At 33.6% G+C, this 19211-nt stretch overlaps 1 pseudogene; it reads left to right on the top strand.

Moving 5' to 3' along the window:
• Positions 1 to 431: 431 nt before the first annotated feature.
• Positions 432 to 869, top strand: LOC140636243 (large ribosomal subunit protein uL14-like; annotated as a pseudogene).
• The last annotated feature ends 18342 nt before the right edge of the window (positions 870 to 19211 follow it).

Genomic DNA, 19211 nt, shown 5'->3' with positions numbered 1-19211 from the left:
TCTGATGGTTACCAGAGGAAAAGTGAGCAGAGGTGGGGGGGGGGAGTAAAATAGGGGATGGAGATTAAAGAGCACACTTAGCATGATAAAAGAAATAATTTAAAAAAGAATATTTATCTGAATTCCTTTCCATTTAAAGTTCCTCTAATTTCATGATGAATCTTAATCTTAAAAATGTCATAATATTGATTGATAAACAGCAATTTGTAGCATATTTTACCTAAAAGTCTCAAATAACTTTGCAAAAAAGTCATATGTACTTGTTATAAGTTATAAAATAAATAACTTGAATTTCTCTAGATTTTACTGACAGATCAAAAAAGGCAAAAATATTTGCTACAGAAATGTGGTACTTAATTTTACTTCAATGACTAATACGTTCATTTAAAAAAAGGGGTACAGCTTTTTTCTGTCCCTTTCCTCTATTCAACATGTCTGAGCAAGGACATGGTGGGTCCTCGTGTGCAAAATTCTGGATTTGTCTGTCTTTTCTGGTAAGAGCTGTGATCAACTGTGCTGACAATATGGAAACCAAAAATCTGTTTATTATCTCTGTGAAGGGGATCAAAGGAGGATAGTAAAGAGTTCTTGCTGCTGGTGTGGATGTCATGGTAATGGCCACAGTGAAGAAAGGCAAACCAGAGCTCAGAAAGAAGGTACATCCAGCAGTGATAATTCCATAATGAAAATCATACTGGAGAAAAGATATTTTTGTTGTTGTTGTTGCTTGTATTTTTTTTAAAGATAATACAGGGTTCATAGTAAACACTAAAGGTGTAATGAAAGGTTCTATTATCCCAGGACCAGTTGCAAAGGGGTGTGTAGATTTGTGGCCCAGGATTGCATCCAATGCTGGTAGCACTGCATGATTCTTTGGTATATTTGTTTAAATAAGTAAATATACAACAATTATTTGCACCTCTCTCCAAAGTAAATATAAAAATAAGTTTTTGACAAGGAACAAAATGTATTGGTCATATGAATACACTAACATGAGAATATCATACTTCATTTCTCATATGTAGATAAAACCTTATTTATGAGATTTTAACTTTATATTTTCAAGTGGTAGGAGAATACGTTTATGTACATTTTTCACAGTATAATTGTTCATATTTAAGTGTTTAAAATTATGTTCAAATATATTTTAATTACATCATTTTATATTGTATAAATTTATAAAAATAGCATAAAATATTTAACATATATATATAAAAGAAGTGCTCAATCATTGTATGTATGCCACAATTATTAAAAAAACTATAATATAGTATAATATTAGATTATAAAAATTCAGTTTGCTTCTAATTTATTGAAAACAGTTGAGGTCCAAATCATTTATTTTGCTTCATAAACTCAGTCTGTATATTATAGGTCAGTATGCTTTGAAATCTAAAGAAATAAAATTTGGTCATATAAAAAGGAGAAACTTGCATAAATGCTAAGCAAAATCTTAGTAAAGGAGAAAAAAAGAGAAGGGGAAAAAGTTTACTATACATAAGCATTTTTCAGTCCTATGTTTCCTGTGAACACAATACAGTCAAGATTTAAAAGAGAAAGTCACTAAGTTGGCAGTGAAGTCAGTAAGTATTAATTGTTAATAAACCCCCGCTTAATTTAATTTTCAGGACACATGTAGTTTTAAAATAATCATCAGTGTAAGGAAATAACTTTTTTGAGGGAGTGACTTTTTTTTGCCCAAATTTTGTAATATTAGATGTAAACGAGTAGTCAGGGAAAAAAGTGAAACTTTTGCGGTTCTCCATGTGGCTTACTGTGGAATTTTAAATGTCCAATATTATTGTTTTCTGCCAGTTGTTATGTGAGAATAACCAGTAACTGAATAGCTGAATTCAGTTATTTATCCAGCAGGAAGAGTTAAATGTAAAGGACAGTGAATGAAGATATCAAAGAGCTATCTGCACTTCCATATTCATTGCAACCTTATTCACAATAGTCAACATATAGAAACAACCTAAGCACCCATCAATGATTAAATATATGGGTAAAGAAGATGTGGTCTATAAAATGGAGTAATACTCAGCTACAAGAAAGAAGGAAATCTTGTCATTGTGACACCATGCACAGAACCCAGGGGCATAGGGCTTAGTGAAATAAGCCAGACAGAGAAAGAGAAATACTGGGTGGTGGTTGTATATGTGAAATATAAAGAAAAAGTCAAAATCATGGAAACAGAGAGTAGAATAGTAAATGTCAGGGGCTGGAGAGTTGGAGAAATAGGGAGCAGTTGATAAAAGGGTATAAGCTTTCAGCTGTAAGATGAATGAGGTCAGAGGATCTAACGTGTAACATGGCAACTGTAGTTGGTAAATATTGTGTTGCATAATGGAATTTGCTAAGAGAGAACTTAAATGTTCTTACACACTCAAAAGAGATAAATATGTGAGGTGATAGATATGTTTATTTATTTATTTTATTTATTTTTTTGATAGATATGTTTATAAGTCTTAATTAATTAGATGAGAGGAATTCTTTCAAATGTATACATGTATCAAATTATCACAATGTACAAGTTAAGTGTCTTAAAATTTCATTTGTCCTATACTTCAATGAAGCTGGAAAAAAAAAATAGTGAGTGGGGATTGTGGACTAGGCAGAAAGAGGTTCATTAAGTGGGTTATGGGGTTAGCATGTGAAAGGAGAAACTGATGGCTATATTAAGATGAAATACTGAGATATCTAGAGTAGCCCAATTCCTAGAAAAAGAAAGTAGGATGGGAGTTTCCAGGGGTCGGATGGAAAGAAGAATGAGGAGTTAGTATTTAATCAGTAAAGTATTACAATTTAGGAAGACGGAAAAGTTCTGAGGATGGATGGTGCTAATGTCTGTACAACAATGTGATGTGCTTAATGCCACTAGATGGTACACTTAAAGATGATTAAAATAGTGGGGTTTATCTTAGATATAGTTTATCACAATTTTAAAAATATGATATAAAAATTCAAAAAAAAAGATGAACTACTAATCCATTAATTGGTGGTCCTATCCTATAACATAGATGCTTAATATCACTTGGTGAGAATGGTATTTACTTCTGCAATTTTCCTCCTAAAACAGAACAAAACAGAACACCACATAACCTGAGCCTAATCATGAGAAAAGTATCAGAAACACACAAATGGTGTAATATTCTTCAAAATAGCAGACCACTCCTCAAAACTGTCATGAAAAATAAGGTTGTCTGTGAAACCACTTCCACTGTACTTCTACAGACCTTTCTTGATCCCACCAGAAAACAAAGACCAATCCCTTTGCCCACTGCTCAACAAAAAGAATAGTCCTTCCTCCTACTTCCATTCAACCCAGGGGAAAGGGAGGGTATAAAGCCAGGGGACAGGATCTAACACTCTTGTTTCCTTTCAGTTCTCCTATCTCCATCTGCACTGCTCTGAGAAGTAGGAAAATTTGATTCTGCTTGATAATCTCTTAGATTCTGTGAAATCTTTCTGTTCTAATACCTAAAATAAACCACTTGTGCTTAGGAGTCAAGAATTGCATCTTTTTCATTGTTTGTTTATATTATGTTCTCCTAAAATAACTTCTCTAATGCCACCATTAGCTCCAACATAGTAACCAGTTTGGAAGAAAATTACTGGAGGAAATAAAGCACCTCCAAACAAGAGGAAAACAGAAAAAAAAAAAAAAAAAGAGGAAAACGTGATACAATAATCTCATCGTGTCAATAGCTTTCTCTAGAATATATATGGCTTTCCCATTACCCAAAAGTAGAGTCCATTTGTAATGTGATTTTCAAGAATTTTCATTTTTTTCAACTGATCTCTATTATACAGAATAAATATACAATAAAACCTCACATCTAAAATGGAGTTATCCTCACAATACTAAATAGCATGTTTATCCTTTCCTATGCCATCTCCATGACCTGAAATCTCATCTTTGAGCTTATCTGTCTTTCTAAATTACATGCAGATTTTAGTTTTCACTTTAGCCTTCTTTAACCATGCCAGTTCAGGGTGTACACTAAATCTTTTTTAGTAATACATTTGGAAAGCTTTCTTTCATCCAGTAATTTGCCATATGCCCTTCCCAGAGACACCTTTGTGGAATTATGTGATGTTTGGAAAGTATGGAATTTTGTTATTCTGGTGTTTGTCTATAATATGTCAACACAGGATTTTAGACTGGAAAATTGGAGTGACTTGCCTAAGCTCACTAAAATGGTAGACAGCAAGATTAAGACTAGAGCCACAAGTTAGTTTGACTCATGAGTTTGAAGCTTTTTCCGATGTAGAGTTCTGTACTGCTTTTTAGTCCTTCAAATGTTTGGTAATATTTGAAGACCAGATGCTAGGAAACTTTCCAAAGCCACACACCTTTCTCATTTCTCTCTCTCTCTCTTTCTCTTTCTCTCTCTTCCTCTCTCTCTCTCTTTTCCCATCCCCCTCTCTTCCTCTTGCTCTCACTCTTTCACTCTGGTTCTCTTTCTTTTTCTGGAATGATTTCTGTTGCTTTTAAATTTGTAGCTGCCTTTCTCATTACTGTATGCAAATAATAGCCAGGACCATAAGTTATATTAATGTGAATCTAATGCCTATGTCATTAGACATTCATAGAGGCTGATATGACACAAGATGAACAAATTTGTTCCCACCCCATTTGTCATCAATCCTAGGTCAAAAGGGAACTCAATACATTATACTTGTTTTTTTTTTTTTTTTTTTCAGATCCAAAGAAGCTTTTGGCTACCAAATGGAGATCCCAAATGTTTATCATAAAATTTACCGTATTAATTTTTCTATCTTACCAATGGAAAAAATTGTATTAGTTTCTAACAAAAAGACACATAGCAATTTAGTGTTTTGTAAACATGGGCATGTCATAGTTTAAGGATTATGATCTTTATCTGTATACTCCACAACGTGTGTGATAGTTGTCAGCCCAGTGCAAGGTCTAGAATTTTAATCTCAGCATTCTCAATAACAACTAGTCTAGTGTCATGAATAGAGTATGAACTGAATTACTGATAGATGATGAAATATTGTATGGCCCACATGGCAGAGATAGCTCTGCTTAGTAAATGACACAGCAAATAATAGAATTCAATTAAGTTACTTTCTCATTGATATATTTAGTACAATGAGATTACAATTTCTTATTCATACTGCAGCAATGATGTAAGTATGACTTATGTCACTACAGTTTCTTGCTTAATATCCTTTTTGTCCTCCAGCCTTATTAATATCATATTAATTTAGTGTAAAAAAGTCTTGTTTTCTTGACTACTTTGCCTCTAAGGGTTGGCATATGGCAAAGTTCTAGCCAATGAAATGTAATCAGAAATTGAATTGGGGTGGAGGGAATCATGCAAGTCATTTTTTCCTTAAAACAAAGGGACAAACTCAAGGGCACAGTCCTGATGACCTTTACCTTTTTTCCCTATAGTTTTGACTCTGATGTGAGGCAGCAGCTTGTGAGTGGGGGAAAGGAAGGATCTTGGTTAATTCCTTTTTGTAACATGGACCAATCCTAAATGGCTTACTTCCAGACTTCTGTGTTATGTGAAAAAACAATTTGTTTAAGCTGGATAATTGAGTTCTTTCATCTGCAGCCAAACATAATCCCAATTACTACAATCTTTTTCAAATTGAATCTAGTATATAGTAAAAGAAGCAAAGTACAAGTATCCTTATTAACCACGAAGACCTGATTTTAGGGGTACTGGTGATCATAACTTGTGTAATAAAGTCCCCGATAGCTGTTGCACACTGGAGAGCAACATACTCCAACAAGGTCAAGGTCAAAACCAATATTATACTCCAGTAAGTTTTCCAGGCTCTATGGTTTACTGAAATCTTCCAAATCTGAAATCAGAAGGGAGAACTTCCCTGGAATAATGAAATATTGAAAAAAATGAAATGCTATTTGGTATTTGTTTTTGGAACAGTGACTTATTTATAAATGACTTTCACTCAAGCTTAGCCATATGTCTAAAACTTTTATTAATTAATTAACAAATAATCATTGAGAGTTTATTGTGTATAGATATTACCTTAGCTACAGTTGGCTTCTACCAGCTTTTGAAAGCCTGCTATCCCTTCTCAATTCTCACTTCAGTGGCATTATATTTTTAGTTTGAAATCTGCCAGACTGGGAATTCTTACACTAAAGAAATTGGCTAATTCTGCAGATCAATCCTGTATGTGTGTGTGTGTGGGTGGGTGAGTGTTGGGATGGGGCTACCAGTTGTTTGGCACCATCTGATACCACTACAAGGGATATAAAACTAAGACACTGTCTTTATTTCTTCAACAAATATTAATTTAGCCTAATTTTATGTCATATATATGTTAGTTCCATGAATACTATAAAGATACTCTGCATAATCCTTTCATTCATTCATGAAAATTCTTAAAATGTCCATTGCAAGCAAACATGCATTGCTGCTATTTGGAGTTTACATTCTAGTGAGCAAGGTCTTCAACTCAAGCTTTTTACAATATAGCAGGGGTTATTCCACCTTTTTACACACCACTGTAGTGCAAGGCAGCGTGTGATAAGGACTGAGGGAAGACAAAGTCAATGGGTAATGTAATTTCGAGCAGGAGAGAGAACTTGTGCATGATCTGGTAAGTCTTACAATGCTTCACTGAAGTGGTACCATTTGTCCTGAATCTCAACATTTAGAGAAGAAATTCATATATTAAAGTGAGTATGGTGGTGGGTAGATAACTTCCTATTTTGAACTTATTTCTGTTATTTCCTCATCTTATTATAATAGTGTGCACATGTCTTTTTTTCCCATTATGCTTTGAGAACTCTTCACAAAGCAGAAGATGAATACTAGTCTGTTTTGTCTCCTGGCACAGAAATTGTCACAGTGCAAATCCTCAACAAATGCCTCTGGACTGATTTCAGATGGGAAAAATAGAAGGGAAATGCAAGCTGTGTTTAGGAAATGGTGAGCACTGTAATTTGGTTGAAGGAAAGATTATGGGAGGTAAAGTGCATTCAGACAGATAAATAAGAAAATAAGGTAAAATCAGATCATGAATGTGTTACATAGACAGAAACTGACCTTTATTTTTAATGGCATTTAAAGAATACTTAATAGGGGAGAATGACCAAAGCATCTAGAAGGATAATCTCACAGCAGGGTTTGAATATGGATTACAGAGTAGAGGCAATAATGAACATTTAGAATATAATGAAATAACATAGTTTGCAAATCAAAATAGACTGAACTACCAAGGGGGCAAAAAAAGAATGAAGCTATAGAAAATAGTAGATGTTTAGTAGTTGTCAGTCATTAATATAACAAAGTGAAATGGCTAATCAAATTGGTATGTTATGTGCTAAGAGAATAACACTATCTATTCCCAAAAGTTCCACTGATTTTATGTGAGTTTCACATATAGCATAATGACTTCTTTTTTCCCAGTTTCACTGAGATATAACTGACATACTCATTGCATAAGTTTATAGCATATTGATTTAACTTTAGATGTGTGACCTAGAAGTGCACCTTATGCTATAAATTCATATTTAATGGGATTGATGGTTCTTATCTAAATGACAATAGAAGACAAAGTTTTGTTTATACCTAATTCATTTGCTTTACTTTAATGTGAAATGGTTATACTGACTCCTTCTGGATGGTAAATTAACCCTTTTTTTTGCTACTAGCTGTTTACTAAAAGCAAGCTATTTTTATTTTCTTTATTAAAATGAGGCCTATTACCAATTCTGTAAAACCATCCATGAAATGACTTTTTCCATTAAGTAAATGATGCAGAATAATATTTGACTCTATTTGCTTCAGAAGAACATTTCTAAAAGATTTGTTTATTTATTTATTTTAGAGAGAGAGGGTACACAAGCAGGGAGAAGGGCAGAAAGAGGGGAAGAGAATCTCAAGCAGATTCCTTGCTGAGCACAGAGCCTAATGCTAGACTTGATCTCACCCTGAGATTATGACCTGAGCTGAAATCAAGAGCTGGCTGTTTAACCAACTGAGCCAGCCAGGTGCCCTCAGAAGAACATTTTTGAGAAAGAATTAGTTTTAAATGCTCTGAGTAGTTAAGAGGAGAAATTTCTGTTTAGTAGTTTCAAAGTACTATTATGATGATGAGTATATGAAAACAATAATATGAACAATAACTTTATAGGCTAGAAATACTAGCAAAGACCTCAGAATTAAGAGACTAAAACTGATAAGTAGCATAATAGGAAGTTTACTTTAACTGCCACCAATACTTTGGGGCCCTAGATGAGTTAATAAAGATGCAGATTAACTATTCTTTGGCTTCTCAAGGAAAAAAAATAAGACAACACACTAAATTTTCATCAGAGTTTCTTATCTGTTATGAATTCTTAAAATACTCATTTCAGAAAAGTATAACTAAGGTATGTGAGAGTGTGTATATGTTATGTTGTTGCTAGGTATGATTTTTATTAAAATATATATGAATACAAAGAATTATGAACCTGAATTCGAGAATCCTCTGACAGCAGCAAACATCAAGGTAAATATTGACTATCAAGGGGAAATGGTATTGGACTCTGATTGAAACCTAATAACATGTTTCAAAATATATAACATAAGACTATAGTTGGAACATAATGAAAATAATAAATTGGGAAATATTCCAACTGTCTCTTTCTTGCCATGTGTTTTTAGTAATATACAAATGAAGAAACTTAGAATATCATATAGAAAAGGCACTCTACAATTTTTTTTTAATGTATAATATATGATATAAAATCAGTTTGGGAGTGAAAAACAGTTGTATGGAAGTGAGTAGGGCATGTGTTTATTTCATTGAATATTTATTTCTGACTGATTAATAACACCATTTTTTTTTTTTTACTTTCTACTCAAAGTGAGCCTGCAAGTCACATTTTACTTAATTTTTTTTTTCCTTAGAGAATAATGTTACTGCTTTTTGATGAAGTTAACAAAGATTCTGAGTTGGTCACATTGATAATTTACTCCCTTATCCAAATGACCAATTGCCTTTTTTAGTTATAAGTTGATGGATAGAACATCACTTTATTGAAGAAACGATTAGAGGTTAAAAATCTAGTTTTCTCATCAGAAACAATCTTTGGTAACTAGGCAGAGTCACTGATGATGCAGTTTTTGAATGGAGAATATTATGACCATTGTACATTGAAGGGTAGTTTAGTGCATTTAAAAATGATAGTTGGTTCCAAATTCTTCTTAGGTTTTTACTTTATCATAATGATTAATAAACTATGTTGATACATCAAGGAAAATTACATGATAGAACAAAAACATAATTCTTAGAATAATTAATAACTCTGACTCATTAACTACGTCCTAAAATGTGTTTTTCTTAATCTATCAATGATGTCAAACATATATGAAGAATCTGAGAAACTTCCTACCACTCTGCTTCAGATTCACTAATATCTTTGGCCAGAATTATTGTAATGATCCCCAATGAGTCTCCCTACCTCTACCCTTTATCCCTACAAGATATTCTTAACCCAGTATCCAGAATAATCCTAGAAGTCAGACCACTCCTATTTTCAAAACCCTGAGGAAAAGCAAATTCCTTACAATGGTTAAAATCCCTACATTATATGCCCTACACCCCTTAGTCATCTTTCTAACCTTATCTTTTGCTATTGGCTTCGCATACCATTCCAATGGCACGAGTTTTGCTTTCCACCATAATCCCTGACATGTTTCCACATTACTGTTTTCCACATTATTCTGGCTGCTTGAACTCTGTTTCCCCATATATCCACATGTCTAACTCCTTTATGCCCTTCCAATCACCTTCTCATCAAGGTTATCTAGTCCACCCTATTTAAAATAACACTTTCGGGGACTCCTGGGTGGCTCAGTGGTTGAGGATCTGCCTTCACCTCAGGGCATGATCCCAGAGTCCTAGGATCGAGTTTCACATCAGGCTTCCTGCATGGAGCTTGCTTCTCTGTCTGCCTATGTCTCTGGCTCTCTCTGTGTCTCTCATGAAAAAATAAATTAAATCTTTAAAATAAATAAAAATAAAAAAAATAAATTAAATAAAAATAATACTTTCCACACAATATCCATGGCCCTCTTAAACCTGCTTTTCTCTATGGTATTTATTGCCTTCTAACTTACATATAACTTACTTGCTTATTATGTTTATTGTGTGCTCACTTGTTGAATTTTTTTTCTTCCTTTGATAACTGCTAAATCCTAAGAGCTAGAAAAGTAGGATATAGGAGTTTCTCAACAAATATTTGTTAAATGAATGAATGAATGAATGAAGACTTTACTATAGTTAAAGAGTTGGGGGGAAAAGACAATAATCTACTATTTCAAGAAAAGTAATTAGGCCAACAATAAAGCTTAGAATGCTAATTAGTCAGTGAGCATAAATAATTAAACTGCCACTGAAAAGCAAGACAGGTACTTATTAAATATTTGCCTTCCTTTATATGATTTAAGTGTCTGTTCCATTTCTAGGCAGATTATAATGAAAGCTATAGAGCAGTCATTGTGTACATAGAGTTCTAGGTTGACCATAATCAGAGAACTAAAGGGAAAAAGCACACCACTATTTTCTTTTTTCTTTTTTTTTAAGATTTTATTTTTTTGAGAAAGAAAATGTGCAAGGAAGAGGTACAGAGGGAGAGACAGAGAGAAGCAGACTCCCTGCTAAGCAGGGAGCACAATGCACACTCAATCCCGCTGGATCTGGCATCATGACCTGATCTGAAAGTAGACGCTTAACTGACTGAGCCACCCAGGCACCCCACATCACTATTTTCTTAAATGTTAAATCCTGTGTAATATCATACTAAAGTATTTTAAATAAATATACACCCAGTATATATTAGACAATAAAATAATCTGAACTCCAAGTATACAAAAAATATATATGTTCATTTCTTAAGGTTGTTCACCTATTGTAACGATTGTAGGAACATGATATATTCAATGGTGTAGAAAGTGTGTGGGGTTCCAGTTTCTTTAAGAGGATTTTATAATGTCATGGAAAGTCAGTACTGGCTTAGATTTCAGATGTTCTATAAACTCATTCAGCTGAAATTCCTCTTAGCTTCTGTTGTTCAAAGATTATAATTTTTTTCAAGCACAAGTAAGTCCTTTCAAAAAAAAAATCACACAACCCCCCCCTCCAAAAAAATCAGCTTACCATTGAGAATACATCTCTGTTAAGCAGAGCAGTAAGAAATACTTCCGTACCAAAGCCACAGAAATGGATGGAAGAAACTTTGTGAGTTTAAAGTGCATCATTCTAATAAAAGCTAATGATGATAGACAAAAGCTATGTTTGTTGAAGTATTGTTTCATCTTGATTATGAAATAAAATTCATATCAGCTCTTTTAAGCAGGACAATTGTACATTTGGCCCAAGATCAGGATGTAGCAACTTAGATTTCCTTTGAGAAAAGGAAAAAAAAAAAAAAGCGGAAAATATTTCAGCTGTTTTTTTTTAATTAAAAAAGAGAAGTAAAAAAATGAATACTGCTTTTCAAACTTTATCTAACTAAGCACAAAGCACATGGAAAGATGCATAAATGTAAAATTAACTTTTTGCTGTTCAGAAAAAGAATTTGGATTTGAGAGCAAGTGAGCTAAAATAAAAACATGCATAATTTACACTACAGATGGGTATATTCTCTGCATTAAATGATACCTAGCAATTTCAAGGAGAAAGAAAATAAAGTGACAATCAACATTAAGAAGGTGGCAGAAGTAATCAAACACATGCCATGTGTAAGAAAAGGCATAATGAAGTTTCCATAAGAATCTTTTTTTCATGACTCAGACACCAAATAACTATTTCACAAGCTTCAGCAGAAGTTCCCAGCGTACTTATCAATAATGCATCCAGTCACAGCTTTAGATATTAAAACAAGAGGAAGTTGGCTATATCAAAGATCTAAAGTTCAAATATATTATACTATGGAGCTTAAAACCAGACAAGGAAAATACGGGGGTGAAGAAGGTGGATTTGTGTGTGCAGATACAAAAAACCCTACTTTTGTTTGAAGGTGGAGAATAAATTAGTAATGAGATACAGGGCCTTAAATCTTACAAATCAGAGTTATAGCAAAGATCCCATAGGTGTGAACAAAACGTTCACCATTTAAATAATATCCGTTAGGCAATGGAAAGATGGAGATCATTGTAATTTAAAGTATTTGCATTGCATGAGACAATTCCATTGGCAACTACCACGTTTGCTGAAAATCTCAGCAGACGACAAAGAGCTATAATGTAGACCTTTACATTCAGAATTGAAGCACGTTAATAAAGCAACAAAGTGCACATTGCCAGTTTGATAATTATGGTTGCATAATTGCAGGCAGAGATTCAATCTGGCCCTAATCATAATTCATAAATAAAATGTTAATGGGAAAAAAATCTTTGTTATAAATATAACTGAGAACATCATTTGTTGTGCTTTAACAAAGATTACAGTCAGTACATGGTACTTTAATTTACTTGATCCTTACCATTTTGTTTTGTTTTTCTGTTTACCATAATCTATGGAAACATTCTGGAAATAGTTTATTTAGGAGAGCAAGTCTACAAAATGCATTATTTTATGGCACTCTAAGTTTCTGATAAATATCTGAAAATTATCTCTTGATTAATTAATAGGGCAAGTAATTAATAGGGCAAATAATTATAGGTCAAGTAAGTAGACATTCTTTGCTTTTTATATTTGGTTCTCTGGTAGCCAACCAAATGAACTTCAAGTCTAGACAGAGCTATTAGGTAGCAAAAATTCAGAAGATTTAGCAGATGGCAATCACATGTGTAAAATATGTTTTTAGAGTACCAAAAATTTTAGTTTGGGTAAATTTTAGAAATTTTCTTTTGAAGTTAATTAGGATGCTGTTTTCAAGCTTGGTATCTTAAAGGTTTAGCTTGGATCATGGCTATGGTTTCTAAGCTTGGGAATCTAACCTAAAGATTTAAATCTGATAAAGCCTGTATCTGGTTCATTCCCACATTTCCTTGATTCAGATTATACTGTAGTTAAGTAGCAAGGAACTCATGTGTCTACCTTACTTCTTCATTAGACCCACCCAGAAATCTTAACTCTAATAAAATTTAAGGAAGAAAAATATATATCAAGCTAAAACTAAAAAAATATAAAGCTGTCGATATCTTTGTGTACATCTAAAAGTTACCCTTAAAATAAGAAATAATTTATATTTCTCTCATGAACTATCAATATGGTGTTTCTGGACGGAATAGTGGCTTAGTTTTCCAGTAGGAGAACAATTCAAACCCCTAAATAATTTCTTGGTGTAAAGATGTTTTAACTGCCAAACCAGCAGCAGTAGGCTTCCATTCCAGAACTGAATAGCACATCATTAAGTTGCTGTATCTTTAAAAAATGAGGTGCTCCTCTCAATTGACAGCATTAGTTGTTAAAAACTTAAGGGGAGCAGAATTGAAGAAACTAGGTTCTATTTGGGTTCACAGTGCTCAAAATACACTTTAGTAACTTTAATATATGGTTTAATCCACTTTAGAAAGAATGGTGTCACTGACAAAGACAGAACTTGTAATGGGACTTTCTTAGAGACTATTTTCACTTCAGATGGTCTCCCTGCAATCATGACCAAGCATGCAGAGGGGCAACAGTTTATGGATCTCAAGTTAGCAAGGCCACAGGGAGATATACATGAAATTAAACAAATGTCACTGCTGAGTGTTTTAATTTTTATTTTTCTGTTAAGTAGGCCAACTAAAATGATTGTAAGGTGCTATTTTCTATTTGTATTGTAATCCAAAGCAAGTAAAATTTTGGGAAATGAAGTAAAAAATTATGGAAAGACCATTCAGAAATACTGACTTTGATTGTTCTTAAATATATCCTAACTTGATTTGATATTCATTTCAAATTCTACTTCAAGCAATGAAGGATGCCCCAAACTTTTTCCCCCAAAGTGACCAAAGTAAGCCACTTATGATATTAAAAATAGTTCAATGGCACAGTTGTCTTCAAACATGCTTTCTGAATTGTAGTGACCAGATTTCAGAAATTAAATTTACATACATTTTAATATTCTTCATAGATACTTACTATACTAGCCTAAATATTTCCTTCAGTTAATACCATTTTTCGTTCTATTGAAAAAAAAAAAAAAAAAAAGACTAGAGATTCCTGGGTAAAAGTAAGGATATTATGTGGAATCCCAGTTACCAGCTGGGATTATATAGTACATGATCTTGAGGAAATTATTTTCAGGGATTCCTGGGTGGCGCAGCGGTTTGGTGCCTGCCTTTGGCCCAGGGCGTGATCCTGGAGACCTGGGATCAAATCCCACGTTGGGCTCCCTGCATGGAGCCTGCTTCTCCCTCTGCCTATGTCTCTGACTCTCTCTCTCTCTCTCTCTGTGACTATCATAAGTAAATAAAAATTTAAAAAAAGAAAAAAAATTATTTTCATATTATGTGTCTTGCTTCCTATGAACAATGGGACAATAATAGTTCTCTAAGAGTGCTGCCTAGGGACGCCTGGGTGGCTCAGTGGTTGAACACGATCTTGGAGTCCCTGGATCCAGTCCTGCATCAGGCTCCCTGCATGATGCAGTTATTTATGGAATGTCTCTGTCTCTGCCTCCTTCTCTGTAACTCTCATGAATAAATAAATAAAATCTTAAAAAGAGAGAGAGAGTGTGTTGAGTCAACTATACTCAAATGTAAAAAAAAGAGATTCATCAAAAAAAATGCTGTGGGCATACGGTAAACTATCAAATGTTAGTTAATACTAATTTTAAAAAGTCTTTTTATTCTTCAAAGATACATTCTTAAGAGACCTGATCTATTGTTTTTGTACTGAAAGATTAAAGCATGTTTCAAGCAAGGTGAAAGATTAAAGCATGTTTCAAGCAATTTCTGAACACACCCATTGAGTACTTTGATTACCCTATGGACGCGTTAAGTTCTGTGGGTCAAATGGATAAAAATATTGTCCTACTTTGTTACTAATATGCTGAACTGTTGTTCACGTCATGCTTTCAGGTTTGTTTTTGCAATTTCTGTATAATTTTTATTTTTTCAGGATAATGTTCAGCAGCAAAGCAGAACAATCACATTAAGACAAAAGTTTTCAAGATGATGGATAAATGCATAAATTACAACTATGCCAATAGATTATCAAAAAATTGAGGTTAGATATGTGCAGTTAGTGGACTGTACTTTAACATTCAAACTTGCCATTTAATTATTTTTTCCTGGTAGCCTGTTTGATTAATGTGGGTGATATTAATGCAAATTGGGAAAGGAACTGCTGCAGGTGTAAACAATGCTGCTTCAATGCTCTATTTAGCTAAATACAAACTAGAGCTACGCTGATTACAAGTAGCCTGGATTGTCTTTTGCAACACGGTCATTTTTCTGATTACTACTATGAGCTAGCTTTTCTCTATAAGATTTCACTATTATCTAGAGTTCTTTGTGCACAGATATTATCTCTTCCAAGTGATTAAATAGTCTCTTTGTATATAAGGAGTATTTCCCCAGTATCTAGCAATTCTTTGTTTCAAAATTGAAGTGAGTGAAAACAATCAAGTACCCAGGGACAGAAAAAAAAAAAAAAAGAATAAAATGGAACTCTTGAAGCCAGAAGTTCAGAAATCCTTGAAAAAATAGCATTTCATTGTAATCAGTAGAATTGTTCAAAAATAGATTTAATCTCTTTTAGATTTGAACAATATGCCACAGTTCATTTTAATATAAACAGAAAAGGAGCATTCCACTAGGTTGAACAAAAAAAGGTTTCTGATTATTTTTCAAAACGTTTATACTTTTACAACAGATGTTATTAGGCAACTTGAAAGATCTTGTATACTCATTCAGTTGCCTCTAATGATTTTACTATCTCATTGTGTATATATTTCCAAGCATATGGAAACAACTGATTGTGCTAAAAGATAGTCTATGCAGTGAAGTATGTGGTATTATCACAAATTTCAAACGAAAGTAATTAGTAAAATATAAACATAAAAATAAAATAGCTGTCAAAATAATATTTAGCTTATCCAGTAAAAAAATAACTTATTTTCTCTGCATTCATGGTGAAATTTAAAATTGATTACAGCAGAGCAATAATTAAGGGATTATTTTTAGAATTTTTAATGATAGTGGAATTCTTAAAATGGAGTTGAATTATCAATGAGAGAAAACATAAGAGTGGATATGTACAATACAATGCCATAATAATCCAATTACTTTCCATAGTCCAGAAATAACATGTAACTTCCACACATGGGAATATGGTAGGATGTTATTTACAGTTTGGTGCTGAATATATAGTAAAACTTATTTTTTCTGGGCCTATTTTTTTTCTCCTTCTCTATTCCTAAGTTAAAAGTGATGTTTCTTTAGCCTGCTGTTTGGCTTGACAAACAACATTGTTCCTTCTTCTCCTGGGATAGACTTGATTGAAGGAGATGGATCAACTAGGGAAGTTAAAGTTTGTTTCCCTATTGTTTCCCTATTGCCTGCTGCTGGCTTCCCATAAGGGAGATGACAGCAGTTTCATAGGGTCTCTGCAATTTCATATTTGCCGGAAAAGGGACATAAAATTTAAACCACTTATAGGAGCGATATACAATCTGGATTGGAAGGAGAAGCAATTCTATTTAAACTTAATCCCTGCTTTCAATTTGGCAACTCTCCCATTGAAGAATGTGAACATTTGAGACTTACTATTTGGGAAAGAACCTATATTGCTTCGATGAAAGGAGAAAATTTTTCATATTTTACCATTTGTCTGCAACAAAAATACTTGATTTGGTGGTTGAATTCTTAGTCCTTAGAAACACTAAATTGATTTTATTTATTCAGATATCTATGCTATTTATATTTTTTGTAAAAATAAAGAGATTATATTTGTTTCTGGAAAATGTATGAAGTCCACATATTAAATACAGAAAGAGAAAAAAAATAGCTAGTCAATTTTGAGAAAACACAGTGAAATAGTATTTTGATAGACAGAGATTTTTTTTGTCAAATAACTTGATTCAAAGTATTTACCTTCATTTCCATAGATTTGAGATAACACTGATCATAACTAAAAGAGTTTTAGTTCCTTAAAGCAAACCTAATGGAGCAGGCCTGATTTTCCACATGTCATTTCTTTCATTCTTGATTTCTAGAACTCTATTTTTGATTCATCACTTAAGCCAAAACAGGCATTTTTATTGGATGCATTGTGATTTCTGTCATCTACTATTTAAGCGCCCAGATATTTCCCAAATGTATCATCTGGTCATTTGGTGGCTTGACGTTTTGGCAAACCCTGAGTAGGTGAATACTCCTACGTCACCTTCAAGAGCACCACAAATATATCTTCCCATACTTGGGTTAATATAATGCTATATTATAAACTAAGAGAGCTTAAATCAGTAACAAAAAAAAAAAAAAAAAAAAAAAAAAGAAAAGAAAAGAAAAGAAAAGAAAAGAAAAGCAAAAGAAAAAGAAAAGAAAAAAATCAGTAACCTAAACCACCACTTTTAAATACTAGAAAAAGGGAATCTAAACTGAAAGTAAGACAAAGGAAGGAAATTGTACAGATTGGATTGGAAATAAAAATGACATAGAAAACAGAAAGCCAATACAAAAAAAGTCAACAAAACCAATGATTAGTTCTTTGAAAAGATTTATTTTAAATGACTAAACCTTTAGCTAGGCTCACCAGGAAAGAAAGAGACAAGACTTAAGTTACTAGAAGCTGAGATTAATAAGAAATGTATGGATTGTAATGGACTACAATTAACAGAATTTATGCCATCATGCTAGATAATCTAGATGAAATGGACAGAGAAACACAAAGAACTGAGTCTGACTCAAGAAGAAGTAGAACGTCTGAATAGATATAACAACTAAAGAATTTGAAATAGTAATAAAAGAATCTTCCACAAAGGAAATACCAAGAGCAAATGGTTCGACGGGTGAATTCTCGGAATAGCTACAATAACAAAGACAGATAATATGTGTTGGCAAGGATGTGGAAAAATTGGAGCCCTCTTATATAGGTGGGACTATAGTCACAGCTGCTTTGGGAAGCATGTTGGCAACTCCCCAAAATGGTATGCATTATCATACAATCCAGCAATTGACTTGCTTTGGTAGGCAATATTTTAAGAGATGCAATGCAAGCGGGACCCTAAAATGTACTTGTTAGTCAGGATTACTTACTTCTGCCCCTATAATAAATATGCATGAATGTACCCAGCCTAGTTCAGGGTCCCAGAAGGAAGATTGCGGAAGTGGATGCCAGTGTGGTGCGTGAGGTCTGCTCCAAGTACTTCTATGACCAGTGTCCGGCAGTAGCTGGATTGGGCCCCATTGAGCAGCTCCCAGACTACAACCGGATCCGTAGCGACATGTTCTGGCTGCGTTTCTAGGCAAGAAGGCTGTACCGGCAAGAGGGCTGGGTCAGGGTTCATGGTCCCTCCCCACCACAAACATGCCACCTTGGCTCTTCAGACCTGTGTGCAGATTACCTTACCTCCAATAAAGTCCTGTGTTGAGAAAAAAAAAAAAAAAAAAAAAAAAAAAGCCAAGCCCTCCTAGATTAGGTGACCTACAGTTTATATGCAGCCAACTGACCTGTGAGGGTCCTAAAGAGATAATGAGGGCAGCCCAGGCGGCTCAGTGGTTGAGCACAGCAGCCTTCAGCCCAGGGTGTGATCTTGGAGACCTGGGATCGAGTCTCATGTCAGGCTCCTGCATGGAGCCTGCTTCTCCCTCTGCCTGTTTCTCTCCTCTCTCTCTCTTTCTCTCTCTCTGTGTCTCTCATGAATAAATAAATACAATCTTTAAAAAATAGATGATTGTTATTAATTACTAATATTGCATAATTTATTTCCCACAATAGTAATCCAATTCACCTCTATTTTTTCTTTCCTCTGAGAAGTCCGTAAAATTTGAAAGTAGGTAAATTAGTTGATCTCAAAAAAAGGGCCCAGTTTAAAAACATTTTTGATTATAGTACTGTATCATTGAAACAATCTTCAAAGAAAAAGAAGGAATAGAACATGATCCATAGGTTCAAATAGATCTAAATAAATTCCTACACAGGACAAATTTTAGTATATAATGAAAAATACATTTCTGTCAATCAGAAACTATTTAAAATTTAGCATTGATTCCATTTCTTTACCCAACTTGAATTGTGTTGTCTTCCGAATTTCCTTACCAGATCTTGTCTTTCCA

Source organism: Canis lupus, chromosome 7 (genome assembly GCF_048164855.1).
Source record: "Canis lupus baileyi chromosome 7, mCanLup2.hap1, whole genome shotgun sequence".
Lineage (NCBI taxonomy): Eukaryota > Metazoa > Chordata > Mammalia > Carnivora > Canidae > Canis > Canis lupus.
This window is presented reverse-complemented; position numbering and strand designations above follow the sequence as displayed.